Consider the following 17,561-nt stretch of genomic DNA (forward strand, 5'->3'; position numbering starts at 1 on the left):
ACACTATCCAGAGCTGAAGAAACTGTAATCTATGTCGCATAATCTGCCTATAATGACTATTATATAACGTTTATTGCCATAACTGCCCATAACGCTCATTGACTATAACTGTATATGCTGCTAACAACCTACTGCCTTATATTTCCCTGTGTGTACTTGTATTGGTTGCTTCCACCCGACCCAACCTATACCTTATCTGACCACATGCACAGTAACAAATTTACACCAAAATTGCAAAGCAAACTGTTACTATGATTATATAATCATACTTGCACAGCAATTATCATAGACTACACTGGCACCGAACCCCCTACCAGCCATCTCCCTCGCACACCTTCTCACACTCCCCCATTCACTCCACGCTCGCACAGATTCTTGCCATCATGACCAACAGGCCAGCACCATCTCCATTTTGCCAACACACATCCACCACTTCCACTTCACATCTCCTCCTCTTATCTTTATCTGTTATTCTTACTACTTCCTGGATCAACATCGACATTCCCCCCTCGCTCACACACTTACCACCGGTACCTTCACAACATCTCTCCACCACAACCCTCACACAGACCACCTATCAGAGCCTCCACCATGCCAATTTAAATGTCGACACCCTCCCACAAGGCAGGCTCATCAAACCTAGAGCATGCACAGAGCCCAACATTCTCTCATGCACTCCACTCACCATACACTAGAAACCATTGACTTAGCTCTCACACCCCCGTCACGCCACATTACGCACAACAACTACAATCATCCCAACCGCCCCGCCAAACCCACACTGCTTTGCACCTCTCATGCTCACATCTATTAGCACTAAACTCACATCCTCTCTCAGACATACTGATACCTCTCCCACCTACCCTGACCCTACAATCAACTCCAATCCAACCCTCAAACAGACAACTGCCAACAACGCTCTCAAATGTGCCCTTATTAATGCTCGCTCCCTCCCTGCACATGCACTCGAGATTAATGACCTCATCACCTCCCATGACCTAGATCTACTGGCCATCTCGGAAACATGGCTGCATGAAGCATCTGGCCTGCCATCTCTCTTGCCCTCCCTCAAGGATATACCATCCTGAGACAAGACTGTAAAACTTCCAAAGGGGGAGGCGTAGCCCTCATCTCCAAGGAGACTCTTGCCATCAGACTCTGCAGCCCGGCTTGGAAAAACACTGCTGACCTCCTCTCGGCCAAGTTAACATTATCTCCCAACTGCACCGTAGACACCATGATCACATACAGACCTCCCGGCACAGCCCCAGACTACCAAAAGCACCTCCTCCAAATCTTAGGGAACAACCTAAAGAACTCCACCAAAACCATCGTACTTGCAGACCTGAACCTGGTCTGCATGACCCAAAGGACAAAGCTGCCTCTGCACTTGCCAAAGAGCTCACAGACCTAGTATTCACCCACAGAGTCACGGAATCCATCCACTGTAAAGGTCGCTCCATTGACTGGATTGCAGACCACAACTGCTCCTCCTCCATCACTAATATGACAGCTCTCCCTTGGACAGATCACCAGTGTGTCCATTTTACCATCCCTAACAGTCCCACTACCAAAGTTCTTTCTCACGCCGCATCTACCAAAGCTAGAAGCTCAAAACAACTCACCACGACCAACCTCCTTCCCTTTCTTGACATCCCTGAGCTCAATCCACCATTTGTCAACAACCCCACTGCTCTCTCTGGCCAACATCTATGTCCACACCCTCACCCTAGCCATTGAATCCGTAGCTCCACTGGAAGCAAAAAAAAGAAAAGAAATCCTTCTACTTCCTGGTTTACGGAAGAACTATCAGCCCTATGCTTATCCAAACACCAGTCCCCAGCCAAATAGCAATCAACGTCTAACCAATCCACACTAGCAGATTTCAAAAACATCTCCTCTATTTACAAAAAAAGCTATATTCATTGCCAAATCAGAATTATTTAAATGTATAATCTCCACAGCCAGCTCTAAATCAAGAGAAATGTTCTCGATCTTCAAAGAGCTCATCACCCCCTCCAAAAGTCCCGACCAAATCATCAAAGATGAAGCCTGGTGTTCAAGCATCCAGTCAGACCTCATAAACAAAGTCAAGCTTCTCCAAGAAAAAAAACTCAAAGACAGTGCAAAACACTCCCCAAACAGGTCAGCACATATCAGACAATCCCACCCATTCCTCTACTAGAAACCCCTCTCTTCTCCTTCAGAGACGTCACAGAAAAGGAAGTTGCTGACCTCCTCCAACACATCAAACCATCCACCTGTAAAGGGGACATCTGCCCACCGACTATCATCAAAGAATGTTCCGACGCGCTTACCCCCATTAACACTGCATTTATCAATGCGTCATTCTCCTCAGGAATTGTCCCATTAAGCCTAAAAGAAGCATGGGTCCGCCCTCTCATCAAGAAACCTTCCCTAGACCCCACATTTCCCAACAACTACCACCCCATCACCACCATTCCTCCTCAAAATCCTAGACAAATCCTCTCGCAACCAAATCCACCATTACCTTGAAGCCAACACCATCCTAGGCAAGAGGCAATCAGGCATGGCACAGAAACCACCGTCTTAGACCTAAAAAAACAAATTACCAAAATAATGGATAAAGGAAAACCTACCCTCCTGTTTCTCCTAGATCTTTCCACTGCATTTGATCTTGTTGATCATGACATTCTAACCTCACTTCTCTCCAACGCAGCCTATTTGTCCAATAAAGCCACATCATGGATAACCTCCTTCTTAGAAGGAAGGGTTATGAAAGTCTACTGCGATCAGGCCAATGCATCTCCCAACACCATCCACTGTGGTGTACCATAGGGCTCTTGCACTGTGCCTACCCTCTACAATGTATTCACAAAACCACTTTTTGACATGCTGGACTCGCTCGGCATAGCCTAAAAAAACTATGCCGACGATACTCAAGTCCTCCTCCGTCTCACTGGCTCATACAACCAAGACGCAGCTGCCCTCCTTCAAATCTACACCATCATCCAAACCTGGATGGCTGCTAATGGCCTTTGCTTAAACAAGACAAAACCAAGATCATTCTCCTAGGTCCCATGGAAATATTGCCGAAACTCAACCTGAAATACAACCACTTCACCATCGATAACACAAACATACCTGTCTCCACTTCAGTAAAGACCCTTGGAGTCCACATTGACCCAACCCTCTCTATGACACGCCAGGTTAGCACCATTGCCTCTGCTTCAGCACAAACTACCAACTAATAATTGCCATAAAACCCTTTCTCACCACCCAAAACAGACTCTCTATCGCCCACGCCATAATAGGAGCAAAACTTGACTATTGCAATGCCCTCTTGGCAGGTACCTCTGCAAAAAACCTCAAGAAACTCCAAACAGTTCAAAACAACACGCTCCGTGCAGCTCTCTCCATCCCCAAAAGAGACCACATCTCCCAGATCAGGCGAGACGCCCATTCCCAGTAAAGGAAAGGATCAACTTCAAGATCCTCACCCTAACACACAAATGCATCAATCTCTCTGCCCCTTCCTACCTATCAGAAACCATACTTTTTTTTAATAACACATTTTATTGAATTTTTAATACTACAATACAATTACAAACATTACACAAACATATACATTTGCATACAGATGGTGGAGCAGTATGATCAGACACTGTATATATTTATTTGGCACTTCCTCGCTTGTCCTATTCGGGTTATGACAGGTCATGGTACGGTTCCTTGAGGTAGTGGCAGGGTTATGCATCATGGTCTATTGGTACAGTCTATACATTCATTACATGGTTTGTTTCCACTTTCCCCATATTTTGTCTGCTTTGCCTGGGCAGCCTCTTGCTTGATAGATTCGGCGCTCCATTAGAATGCTAGCGTCTACGTCCGATATCCATTGGTCATAGTGGGGAGTAATCTCTGAACCCCACAGCTGCGCAATGTTCCTTTTGGCAATCCCTGTGGATGTTGAGAGCAGAAGTTTTTCAAAGCGAGTCATTTCTCCTTCCTCTTCTATCCCTAGGAGAAGAAGTTTGGGTTTGTTTGGTATCGGTCGGCTCATGGCCCTCGAGAGCCTTTCACAACATTTTCACCAAAAGTGTTGTATTCATGTGCATTGCAATAGGATGTGGTAGAAGGTTCCTTCCTCCTGCTTACAACGTAGGCAATTGGGATTGGGCGTTTTACCCAAGTTGTATAATGCTACTCAGGGATAATATATTCTATGGAGTATTTTCAACTGCATAAGCCGGATTCTAGCAGATATTGCTGTATCTCTGGGATACATCAGGGTCGAGATCCATTTCTCAGGTAGTATCGGGCCCACATCCCTTTCCCATTTCATCTTTAGGCTAGACATTTCTTTCATGGCAAAAGAGGAGATAGCATTGTACATGTTGGATGTAACCTTGCTTTTCACGCTATCTATGACTATATTCCTTTTATTGGGCGTGCATTCCGGCATGTCCACCAATTGGGCCCTTTGTTTGGTGAGTGCGTGATGTAGCTGGCCATAGTGGTAGTTTTCGCTGGCAGGAAGACTGTATGTAGCCAATATCATGGCAAACGGTATGATTTGATTGTCTGCGATATTTGCTGAATGGTTTGTATACCGGATGTTTCCCATTTTGGCCATTTAGGGAGTCTACTGAGGTCCATGAGGTGGGCATTATTCCAGATGGGCTGGACTGGGGTGACTTTATTGTCCAAATCAATATGCCTGTGTGTTTCTCTCCATATTTGGGCTGTATGCGCTATTATCATAATTTCGGAGGGGTGACTCTTCATGTTATAGAGGCTTTCAATCAGAGACATGCTGTGCCTTGCTGCTATTTCGGCCTGTATGTTTGGAAGTTCTGGGTTACCATGTAGTATGTCATTTACCGTTACCATCTGAGTTGCCCAGTTACAGATTTGGATATTCGGAAGTCCTATTCCCCCCTCCCACACTGAGCGTTGGAGGGTCTTGAGGGCTATCCTTCGGTGTTTCCCTCCCCATATTAGTTTACGTGTTATTCTGTATATTTTGCGAAATTCCGCTGTGGGGATGTGGAGGGGGGCATTTAGGAAACCATACTTAGGAACACCTCAACATGCCCCAAAAGAAGTCATCATGCCAACCATCTCCAAGTTCCCTCTATCAAAAGAGCAAATGCCAGAGGCATTGGCTTTCCACACATGACACCCAAACTATGGAACGCCCTTCCCAATGCTCTCAGAGGTAAACCCTCCTTATGCACCTTTTGCAAATCCCTCAAGACCACTCTGTTTAACTAGCCCTACGGTCCACTGCATGCATATAGTATCTCCATATAGTTTGCATCCCCTGCATCTACCAACCCGTAATGTTTCCAAGGATGATCATGTAACCACCTTCCTGTGTACACTTTACTGTGTAACCTTTGCTTGATATGTAACTACGAAGCTCTACTATGTCTGCAACAAATGCCTGCCATGCAACCTTGAAGATCTCTTATCCTATGTACCCAGCAAGACTTTCTGTAACAGCGCCATGATGCCTAAGGGCTGCTGCGGGCTGTAAAAATGTGAATAAATAAAATAAATAAATGCACAGTTCAAAGTCACAGAATAAGGAGCTTACGCTGCTTACAGCTTCTCAGGATGCTGTTGTTCCCACTCCAGGTTCTCTAGGATAAGTTGAGGTTTTTTTTACTCTTCACTCCTATTCCAGGGAACTTGACTGGCCCGTGCAGGGGTTCCTTCACCTGCAGTGTGGGGCCTGGTTTCAGTACAGTGGGCAGAGTGACAGACCTTGGTCCAAATAGTCATCACCCCAATGTTCTCTGGTAATGGTTAGGGGACAGAGCTCACCTCTGCCTTGAATGCACCTAGCTTCACCTCTATGGCAGAATAATTTCGGAATGGACTGCACTCCCAACAGGGTTCCAGAGTTGTCTTGTTCTTAGTGTACAGGAATTAACCAAAGAAGGAGTGGGAGACCATTTCCTTATGATGGTAAAAGGTGAGAGGCGAAAAGCAAGCCTGATGTAAGGGGTCCAAGCCCTCTCGATGTGATGGCGGTAATAACTTGTTTTTAGACTTTTGTTGCTGGTTTTGTCTAGACTTCTACTCACTTGACCTGAGAACCTGTTTAACCTTTTTCCTTCCTTTGATCTTTCCTTTCTGCAACCTCAGAATCTGCAAAGTGTACTAGTGATATATAAATGCCATTGCTGTCCTTGTGAATGAACTAATCTCCGGGTGTAGGAAGTGTGAAAAAAGCATCTCTAAAGAGATGTACTTAACTTATGCTGATTCTGAAAAAGTATTTTAAAATATATTTGATTGTTACATATGTTGCCCTTTTTAAAGAACACTTATTTAAAAATGGATGTTAAATAACTATTTATAACTGAAACCTTAAGTATAAGTGTTAGTTGGCTACCTGTATTTGTGAATTTCGTTGCCAGATCACAAGCACCCCTCTTGAGATAAGCCTGGCTGCTCAGTCACACTACCAACCTGTGCAGTACAGGTCTATACCAAAAGGTGGGTTACCTAATAGCAAGAGGACACGTGTTGTGTAGTTTTACTACATCAATACTTGCCTAACACTATTGAAATGGATGTACTGCTTTTTGCACTAAATTGCATTTTAGTGTAAAAGTAAAGGCCTCTGAAAACGATAGGTGGGGGAGGAGGGAGTTCTTTGCAGGAGGTATCAGCTTAAAACCCATATGAACTGCTGCAACAGCCTTCCTGCCATAATGATATTGTGTCTCCCTTACATCACTAGTTCCTTTTTCTAGCAGACCTTGATTGGTCTACCCCTTCCCACATTTACTAAAATAATGCTTGTTCTGCCACATATTGAAGGACTCATACACAGAGAACAAGATGTGTAGGTTTCCCTCCAGGGTCACTGGAGCAAGGCCGTGGGCCTGAGCTCAGCAGAACAATCAGGCATAAACAGGACTAAGCAATGGATTGTTGTAAGTAAGCAGATATCATCACAGGGGTGAAGGACCTATGCCCCTCGGCTGAGGAGGTGACACCAGGAGCACTCCTGTGAGAAAAGGGCCCCACTTTTTATTATTATGGTATTTATTGAGCACGGACATAGCTTTGAGAAGCAACGGAGCACTTTACAGAGGTATACAACAATACAGATACATACCGGAGTGCCGTACAGAAGTATACAACAGTACAGATGCACAATGGAGCGCATTATAGAGGTAACAACAGAACAGATATACAGCGGGGTAGGTTACAATGGGGCACAGAGGAGGCGTACAGCTGTACTGGGTGGCGGGTGAGGAGAGGGGTGGGCGGCATCTAGCAAGTTAGGTGGCTCTAGGGGCGATGTGATGGCCTAGGTGTTGAGGCGGAGGGATTCCTTGAACAGGTTAATTCGATTCCACTCATGCTTGAACAGAAATATGTCACAACACAGAAACTTCAGTACATGAGTCTATTGTAGATGGACTCCATCTCTGCATGAATGAGGTTATTGTTTGGAGGGAGGTAGGATAAACATTTCTGCTGTCCAATTAATAGGTATTTCAAACCTTCCTTGGTCAGCTGACTAGTGATCTATAAATGTAACGGATCTGGTTGGCAGCGCAGATCAGTTAGGTGCGTTTTGGTTAGAGACAAGTTGACTCGTTTCCTTGGGCCTCATTAGGAGTGTGCCAGTTCGGAAACAACGGTGCCGGTAGGCTTACCGCACCCTTGTTTCCAGACTGCCACACTACAAGCCTGTCTGTAGGCAACGTTGCACATGACAGGTCTGACCCTGCTGGGTGCACCATCCCCTGCAGGCTGACTTGTCACGGAAGCACCGGCACCATCAGTGATGGTGCCAGTGCTTCTGGGACCCCATTCCCGTGGGACTCCACGGTAATGGGGTCTTACAAAATCTGCCACCTGACTTGCAATGTCCCGGTGGCACCGGGAAGTGAGGCGGCGGATTCGGTCTTACGGGGTTGGTAGCACCAGCGGGTTACCGCCAATCTTGTAATGAGGCCCCTTGACTTGCAAGTCAATGAATGTCACCTCTGTTTACCATCAACCTACATTGAAGTGTGAGCATGGTTTCTGTGAAATGTATATGAAGGGTGTTTCATTCCTGGACATGCATACTGTGTAACATGTCTCAATGTTGCCTCTTGAATTATGTTGAATACATGGGTGCAAAGTCACTCATGCAGACATGCTTGAAATGGGGCAGGCGGCCTGGCAAGGTTGGTTGGCAGTTAATGAAGTGCATACACAGTTTTCTAGGGAAGCACAACATGATTGTAGATGGCAGGATGTGTTGTGCCTCAGCTCGGCAGTGACATTTGTGATACAGTGCATATTAGGTGGTGCAGGAGATGGGGTGGGATGGTGACTGGTGAGACTGCACTTGTGTGGGGTCAAAATGAGCATGTGGTAATGGATGAAACATGGTTGCATATGTTTTGCTATTTGGGCCTCTGTAAAGTGTAGCTACGCATGGTGCTGGGATGTATGAGTATGCACAGGTAAGTAGGTTGTTCAGTGCAGGGATATGCGTTGCATGCCCACAGGAGATATTAGGTTCATTGGGAAAGTGAGCCTGACATGTTTGATGACCTGGTACAGACTTGTCTAGGACTTTGGCGAGCCTGGTTTTTGCCAGGGTATCTTAGTCAGTGCAGTGTGAAGGCTTTCATAGGGTTGTATTTAATATGTGGAACATTGGTAAAAGTGATACAATCTCATGGATGCCACATATTAGACCATGGAGTGAGAGCGCTGAGACTAGATGGATGTTATTCATACGTCATATTAGGGTTTGGATATTTATCGCATTCCACATGGCACAATGGTTCACCCAGTGTAAATGTTGTTATGTGTGACAGTGTAGGTGGCTGTGTTTGTCACCCATGTTGTGGAGTGGGTCAGGAGTGTGTTGTACTTGAGATCTGACTGTATACAATCAGTGTTCAGTAGCCATAGGGCGAGGTAGCATGCATTATAGACCCAGATCACTCTGTGGCCTTTGTTGTCATGAGATCTGTATCTATCTCTTGCTACACCATCTTTCAGGGTTGTCAGTGGCCTTTAAACAATGTTCTACCACCTGACCAACCCTTGAGAACTTTTAACAGGTAAACATGTTATACTGAATCTCATTTGACCATAGGGGTCCCCGTTTGGGCTCTAGAAATGTCATCATAGTGGAGTGCCATTGTGTGCTTGTCCACAGATGGATAATATGCTTTTGTGTCCACGGGGAGAACAAACTTGTCTTTTGACATTCTGCTGTGTTGGTTGTGTGTGTGTAGACCATAGGGAATATGCGGTTTATGAGCCTTAGGAATACCTGTCCATCCCATCATCATCCCCAGTTCAGTTGTTATCGATGGTGTCAAGCATGCATTCTTTACTGAGTTACAAAAAAGTGTGGGAGACCCTCTACTGAGAATGAACATGGGTCAAATACCCTGTTCTATGGAATTTCTCTGAACAAGAGTACCATCAGCAACCCCAGATGCATGTTTCTGCCTAGTCAGTCCTCATCAGTGAGGTGAAGCTGAGCCTCTCTAAGACACAGTGAACAATCGTCCACGTACCCTGGGTTACTTAGGGTGAAACCCCAAGTTTTACAAAGTTACAAAGGGATGTGGGAGCCCCTCTACTGGGAACGAACATGGGTCAAATTCCCTATTCTATGGAATGTCTTCCACTCAGGAGGGTATACAACCACGTTTTAGCTCACTGCACCCGTCGCAGAGGAAAAATATTCATTTGCATATCAGTCTTTGTCTGACCCACAAAGGAAGTCCAGCACCAAAATGCTTGGCAAATCTCAAAAAGAGTACCAACCCCAGACACGTGTTTTGGCATAGGCAGCCATTCTTTACTGTGTGACTTATTGGCACACATGTAAACCATAACCACAGCGAGCTGTGTGATATGTACATTTGTGTTGTTACCTACATGTCAATTTTATATCCCTCTCTGTGATTTCTGAGGCATGTTGGCAAAGATGTCCAGCTCTTGGGAGTGGGAGGATGAGGGTTTCTAGTGCAGAGACTGAAACGCTTCCTTGTTCTTCAACTGCAAGCATCCTGGTGTGCTTGGACCTAACACATGCCCTCTCATCATTCCCTTTGGTTTTGAGAGCAGCCCTTTCTCTGATGGTGGTATGGTTGCCTGGAAGGGTGCAGAGTTCTATTGTGTGTTTCAGACATGAGCTCACCAGAACCACTGGCTCTGCTTCCTGCAGATGGGATGTTGGTGAGCCTCCCCACGTGAAATGGGTGAACCATTATATGCTGTGTGAACCATTTTAAGAGGAGTTTGTGGGAGAGGGCTCTGTGTGCTTGAAGCTGATTATGATTTCTCATGTTTGGCACATGTTAAAAAATTCATGAATCTTAGTGATTCCCTTTACTGCAAGGTAGCATCTCTATTAATGTTCACACGTGTGTGGCCCATTTAGCTTGATCCGTGTGTGCTGTGTAACTTGGCACTTGGTTTGTTTGACAAACGTAGATCAGGTTATGCTGGCGGGCCTGTCCTTCTCCTGGAGTCTAGCAGTATGTCACACTGGGTGTGCTGAAAAAAGTCAGTGTGTCAGAGATGTACACGTATTATTGGGGGTAAATCTATGAGAGTGTTTGGTGATTTGTGAGTGTGTCGGGGTGTGTGTGATAAAGTGCTGCAGGAGTGTGTCTAAGGTTGGCGAAAAATATACACAACACTACTTAAAGTCAACAAACTCATTGTATCCAACAATTGGCAAAGTGATTCCCCAAACACAAATTTCATACATATGATACAAAAAGGGGTGCCAAAAATGCATACAAAAGTTACACATAAACAAAGTGCTCCTCTATCTAATTGAAAAGTGCCAGTAAAATACAAAAACATATAGCAAACATGCATTTGAAGCCAGAAATTAATTTATTGAGAATTCGAGTTAGGTACTCAATCAACCCAATTAATTTTAAGGTTGTGATTTAATAACATAGGTGCAACAGTACATCTTGCAATCAAAAGGTAAATCTACTAGAAGAGACAGCATATGTCTTCTGTGGGGTCCTAGTTAAATAAACCCTACCCTAGTTTCAACCGTCCCCGTCCCTGTAATTGGGCTGGTTTTCATCAAGACTGAATTAATTGTGGTCTTGTTGTCTAAGAAGTCATAGGGCCTCATTCCGAGGCTGGCGCTATCCATGGAGTAAAGAGCACCATGGTAAGCAACCATGGAGCTATTTACTCCATGGAAATCCGGCATGGTGAATGGAGTAATTACCGGTCCATTCCAAGGTTGGAGGGACCGGTAATTCCCCATTCACCATACCGGTTCCCCATCCCCATTCCTGCCCCCATAGGGCTCAATGAGAATGGGGAAGGAGTAAATTACGGCACCGTAAATTACGGTGCCGTAATTTACTCCAAGGTCCCTTTGCGGGTTGGATTTTTAACGCCTGCTAAAAGCAGGCGTTAAATGCCAACCCGCAAAAGGGAACTCGGAATATGGTGGTAAGTGTTAACGGTCACCGTTGCCATTAACGGTGACCGTTAACCCTTACCGCCAGCCTCGGAATGAGGCCCATATTCTTGTCCAGTTACAGTCAACTCTCCGAGGTCCTATAAATTAGTGTGTTAGGGTATTCCTGTTAATAATATATAGTGACGTAAGCCAGAAAACCAAACGTGATTTCAGAATACTCACTATTTCAAGGCTGTTCTGTGAAAACTGCTCCTTGATGTAGAGAGTGGAGACTCCTACAAAAAAAAAACATAGTAATGCATGAATATCACTGTTCCAAAGTATGTCCCATGTAGAAGAGCAAATTGGCCTACAATGCAGGCCTATAGTGGTCATATATCATAAAAGAAGATGCAAAATTGAGATAATGACAATTTGTATAGATATACACTTAAAGTTATCGCTATATAGGTGGACTGTTCCAGTAGGGCCCACTGATGATTCCAGTTCTGGATGTCTTTGGGTGATCAAAATATACGTGTTCATTCGTCATAAGATATGATATGGCATTTATAACGCGCCTATACACAAGTGTTTCAAGATGCAACGAAGCAAGGGAGGGGAAACAGAGGGAAGACGGATGCAGCGATCCTACTAGGCCGGGTGACATTCACATCGCACAAGTGCAGGGGAGGGGGCAAGGGGAAAATGTGCAGGGGGAAAGGGGGGAGCAGTGCAGTACATGGGATAACAGTAAATAAATAAAGACAATAAATAATAAATAAAATTGCGGCCGGCTGGTGGCAAGTGCAGTGGTAAGTGCAGACATCAGGTGTCAAGTGCTAGAAGGGGCTGTATGGATACAGAAACAGTCCCCCAAGTGCAAGGATTTTCAGGGGGGCAGTGCAGGTGTGCAACTGGCAGGGAGGGGACCTTGGCCAGAGATCAGAAGGGTAGCCAGGTAACCAGTGCCGTTTCAGAATCAGTCAGGAGATCAGCAGGGGAGAGGAGGAGAGAAAACCAAAGCAAAGAGGAAGGTCTTGAGGAGCTGCCAGAACCAGAGATGGTTCTCCTCAAGTTTCAGAGAGGCAGGGAGGCCCCAGAAGAAGAAAGAGATCTACCACCACCTCGCTGTTTGGAGAAGCTACTAACCTTGAGGGAATTGGAGGCAGATGAGCGGAGAGCTCGATGCCCACTATACAGTGATTTCCATATGAAATGATGGATTCTGTAAAAACAATGTCATGAAATGAGCACAGTGAAAAACGCTGTGTATGAATATAGTCCAAATAAAAGGACAGAAATATGTGCAAATACGTGCTTACTCAACATCGATCTGTCACTGGGGTCTCATCCTGCAGGTGGATGGCAGACCCTGGGTAAAAAACACTTCCCTAAAGGGAATAGTAGCATCTGCTGATAGAAGTGGCCCGAGCTGTTCGTGGCCGCACTTCGTGTGTAGAAAGGATCCAAGAAAATGGTGCTGCACCAGCGGTTACTAAGTAACCTGCCAAATGAGCACCGATGTACATCATGAGTACAGACATATTGGAAAAACTAAGGAAGTCTGCAGTGCGTACGTTGCGGTTGCCAGGCAATGCGATAAACATTGCCAAGGCCCTGCAACCATGTTGACAGAACCCAGAAAACAAAGGAGTGATCCCAGTCCATATTGTGGTGTTTGATCAAGGGTAGAGAACGGGTCTCTCCATGTGTGTATATGAGTATGCAATCGAGGAGTGGGGAATGTAGTGCAAGGAAACCCAATTCAGTGTGAGTGCGCAGCTCCGCAGGGCTCAGTAATGGGAAAACGGGCAGCCAGTAATTGTAGGAAGCAAAAAGCCCTTTCCCGAATTACTCAAAAGACCATCACACTAAAGGTCATGGTGCAAAGTGGGTAATGACAAATGGGCCCATGGTTTGGAGAGTAACTGTATACATGCATACTTGTGTAAATTAAGTGAGATGGGATCTGACCCTCCCCCTTGTAGTACATAATAACATCATGGAACATGGTGTTGAGGGTAAATGTACACATATATACTTTTGTAAATGAAGTCGCATGAGATCTGACCCTCCCCTTATTGGCTCCCTATCCTGGAATGGTCAACATCCTGGTGGAGTGAACCCAAAGGAACAAGGCTCCTTTCTGCCCCAAAGTAGTTCACATTGGGAGGTAGATTTAAATTGCGAAAGGAGATAAGTGAGCCAAATGAAAGCACCAAGGCGCAGGGGTAAGGCTGCACAGATGATGTCCCAAAGGTGATAGTGCAACTATCCATCATAAAGTCCTAGCTGCATACCAGTTCAAAGTAAATCAGATGCAACTAAGAGGGTGCCATTCTTTTCTGTCATTGAGGCCGCATAAGTGGCTCTGTAAAGTATAGAGCAATGGTGCTCTCTTCTTACCAATTGTATTTCTCTCATATTGCTGTCCTTTGTTTGAATCTTATCAATAATCCACCATTGTAGATCATCCTGACTGTTCCCTTCCTCCAAACAATGGTCTACTAGCATGGCTGTGAGTGTCTCAGTTCTGATTTTAGAGCAATGTTCAATAATCCTGGTTTTCGCCTGTCTGCCGGTTTTCCCCACATAAAGCTAGTTGCATGGACATTGGCTCACAAATGTATCGTGCATACTTTACTTGTTCTGTGGAATTTCAAAATCCAATCTTTCCCATTGACCACAAAGGTAGTCCCTTTACCATAAATTTGCAGACAGAGCAATTACCACAAGGAAAATGTCCAGTTATCTTTGGTAACCCAAAATATGTTCTTGAGCTGCAGGACCGTCTATTAGCCAGTCGGTCTGCTTTTACCAACTGTTGTTTCATGTTGCGCACCCCCTGTTTGAAGGCAAAGAGGGGCTGTTCCAGATCAGGGTTATCCAATTGTAATATATGCCATTGTTTTTTGTATTCGTTTTTTTTCTTTAATTGCTCTGTTTGCAGAACGTGGTCACACATACTACGTTGGAATTGCATTTTTTGACAGCAGACAGCTATAGCAAATTATGACTGTTTTGATTTTGTGCCCTCTTCCTAGCTTGTCTAACTATGTGTTTGGCATACCCTCGGTTAATACGTTTTTGCCCCACCAAACATGCCTCAATTTTAAAGGCTTCAAGTATGGTACGATTTCGAGTGATTTTCAATAACTGACCAAAAGGAATGTTTTCCCTTAATGCTTTAGGATGGAAGCTGTTGTTATGCAATATAGTGTTCCTGTCAGTAGGCTTTTTATATACAATAATAGTTAGTTTGTCTTCAATGGCTGAGATTGTGAGGATGAGGAAAAGTGAACAATAAATCTACATTACCTTCCCTGGTGTCCCAAATTGACCAATGTATAATTTGTTTGTTTGTTTGTTTATTTATTTATAGGGCGCCCTAAACCCTTAGGTAGCTGGGCGCACAACATGACAAGAATACTTATAGCATGGTTACAGTTTGCTTAGATACAGGTATAGACAGTTACAGAGAATATTTACAGGCACAGTTACAACAGTTAACAGATAAGAGGCAGGACATGAGAGCAGACACATGTGTTCATGGGTCTAGTGGTCGTTGTGGCGTAGCCAGGTATGGGTGTTGCATCTAAAACTGTCGTACGACTGATCTCTTCTTAGCTCAACTGGTAATGCCTTCCATTGCTGAGCTGCTTGTACAGGGAAACTGTTGCCTCCTGTTTTTTCTTTGTCAGAATCTGGGTATTTGGAGGCAGTAGGAGTTGGCTGTCCTAGTTGGTCGTGCAAAGGACCTACTAGTTATTCTTTCCTTCAGGTATGGGGGGGGGGGCTACATTATTTAGGCATTTGAAGTTTAAAGTAACAGTTTTGAAGAGGATCCTACCGCTGATTTTTAGCCAATTGTAGTTTCTCCTAGCGTTAGATATATGCTCTCTAGTAGGGAGGTTCAGGGCCATTCTGAGCGCATTATTTTGCAATGTTTGTAGTTTGTTGATGACGTATTTATTAGCTCCTACATACAGTGCATTGCAGTAGTCCAATTTTGACAGGATGAGGGCATTGGCTAAAATAATGCAGCTTGCTAGTGAGAGGAAGGGTCTGTATGCTTTAATAAGTTTGCCAGTGTAGGCAGTGGATGAGGCCAGGGAGTTTACTTGTTTATTTAGGGATATCGTGGAATCCAGATAGAAGCCAAGAGTCTTCACTTTTTTGGCAACTGTAATTATATTGTCATCAATGTTGAAGACTCTGTAGTTGGTGTCAAGTTATTTTTAGGATGTTGGCAGAGCCAAGTTTAAGGATCTCTGTTTTATCATCGTTCAGGCAGAGGCCATGGGTTGCCATCCATACCTGAATGAGGATGTACATTTCGTTTACTAAGGCTGTATCTGCAGTGAAATTGCCCGAAAGGGGAATGAGGATCTGGGTGTCATCTGCATAGTTTGTGTAGGTGACACCCAGTCTGTCCAATTTGTCAAATAAAGGCTTAGTAAAGATATTATACATGGTTGGTGAGACACATGAGCCCTGGGAGACTCCACATGTTGTTTGAATTGGGTCTGCAGATTCTGAGGTGGTGAAGACGCGCATACTTCTGTTGTCAAGAAAGGATTGGACCCAGGCTATGGCTTCACTTGAAAAGTGGGCGGCCAATGCTAGGTGTTTGGATAGTACTGCATGGTCCACCAAGTCAAATGCCACTGATAGATCAAGGAGAGTAGCATAGCTATGTTTCCTTTGTCATTAAGCTCATCGATTTGGGCTTTAAGGTCTATTAATGCAGTCTCTGTGCCGTGCTGAGGTCTGAACCCAGATTGTCGAGAGCCTAATAGTTGGTTGGTCTCAAGGTACTTTTGAATTTGAAGATAGGCCACACTATCTATAATCTTCAGGAGGAATGGGACTGTTGTGATGGGCCTGTAGTTTGTGGGGATGGAGGGGTCTAAGGTTTGTTTTTTAAGAAGGGGTAGAACCCAGGATTCTTTTAAGCTGCTTGGGACGGTATTGGATAAAAAGGAGGTGTTGATGAGTTTAGAGATAAAGGGTGCTAAATCTCTGGCTGCATCCTTAATTATTTGGGCCTGGCAGTTGTCGCCTTTGCAATTTGTTGGCTTTAGTGAGGCAATGATTTTTCAGTTTTCTGAGTGGAGACTTTAGAGAATTTAAATGGTGCTAGGTTGGGTTTGTTAATAGGAGTGGAAATAATAGGAGTTTCCATGAGTGGAAGCAAGGCTTTTTTATTGCAATTTTGGTTTGTAGGGTTTTTATTTTATTTGCTAGGGCATTTTGGATGTTAGTACACCATTGCTTGTCTTCAGGTACATTATCCGGTGGAGCTATGGGAGAGTCAAATTCTCACAGGATCACAAATAGTTCCTTAGTATTGGAGCATGCTTTGGAGATTCTTTCATTGTAGACTTCTTTTTTGGTTTGGATAATTTCTTTCTTGTAGTTGGTGGCACAGAGTTTGAGTTTTAGTTTAGTTTATTTTCTTCCTTTGGGGTATGTTGCCATATGGTTTCTAACTTCCTTTTTTCCATTCTAAGTTCTTTTAGGTGAGGGGTGAACCAGGTTTTGAGGTGGGTCGGTTGTTTACTTTTGCAATTCTTAAGTGGGGCAATGGTGTCTAGGACCTTTCATGTTATCATTATAGGAGTCCACCAGCGTATCTGGATCAGAATTGCTTGGCAGGGCATTACTCACTGGAAGGAGAAGAGGTAAGATGTTGTCTGGTGTGCTATTTTTCCTTGATCTAGTGGGGAGAGAAGGTGCCATTATTTTTTTATTTTGTTAACTTCTTTATTGAGTATTAAGCTGAAGTCAATTAGGAAGTGGTAAGTCCAAGGTTGGGGTATAATTTTAGTGATTGTGGTTGGGCAGTTTGAAGTGGCTACCCAGTCTAATGTCCTCTCTTTATCGTGGGTAGGGGTGAAGACTTTTTGGGTGAGACCATATTCATCAAGCATGGTGGCTATTGCTTGAACTTGTTTGTCATCTGGGTCATTAAGTCCTAAACTGAGGTCGCCTAAGATCATTATCTGAGATAATTCTTTTGTATAACTAGCTAAGAGGCTAGATATGTCCTATTCAAACAAGTCTAAGGGCCGTGGTGGCCTATATACAAGGTAAATGGTTAGAGTGCGAAATGGGGATATAGGCAGCTTCGCTGATAGTAGTTCAC

Source organism: Ambystoma mexicanum, chromosome 7p (assembly GCF_040938575.1).
Source record: "Ambystoma mexicanum isolate Mex_15411 chromosome 7p, UKY_AmexF1_1, whole genome shotgun sequence".
Classification (NCBI taxonomy): domain Eukaryota; kingdom Metazoa; phylum Chordata; class Amphibia; order Caudata; family Ambystomatidae; genus Ambystoma; species Ambystoma mexicanum.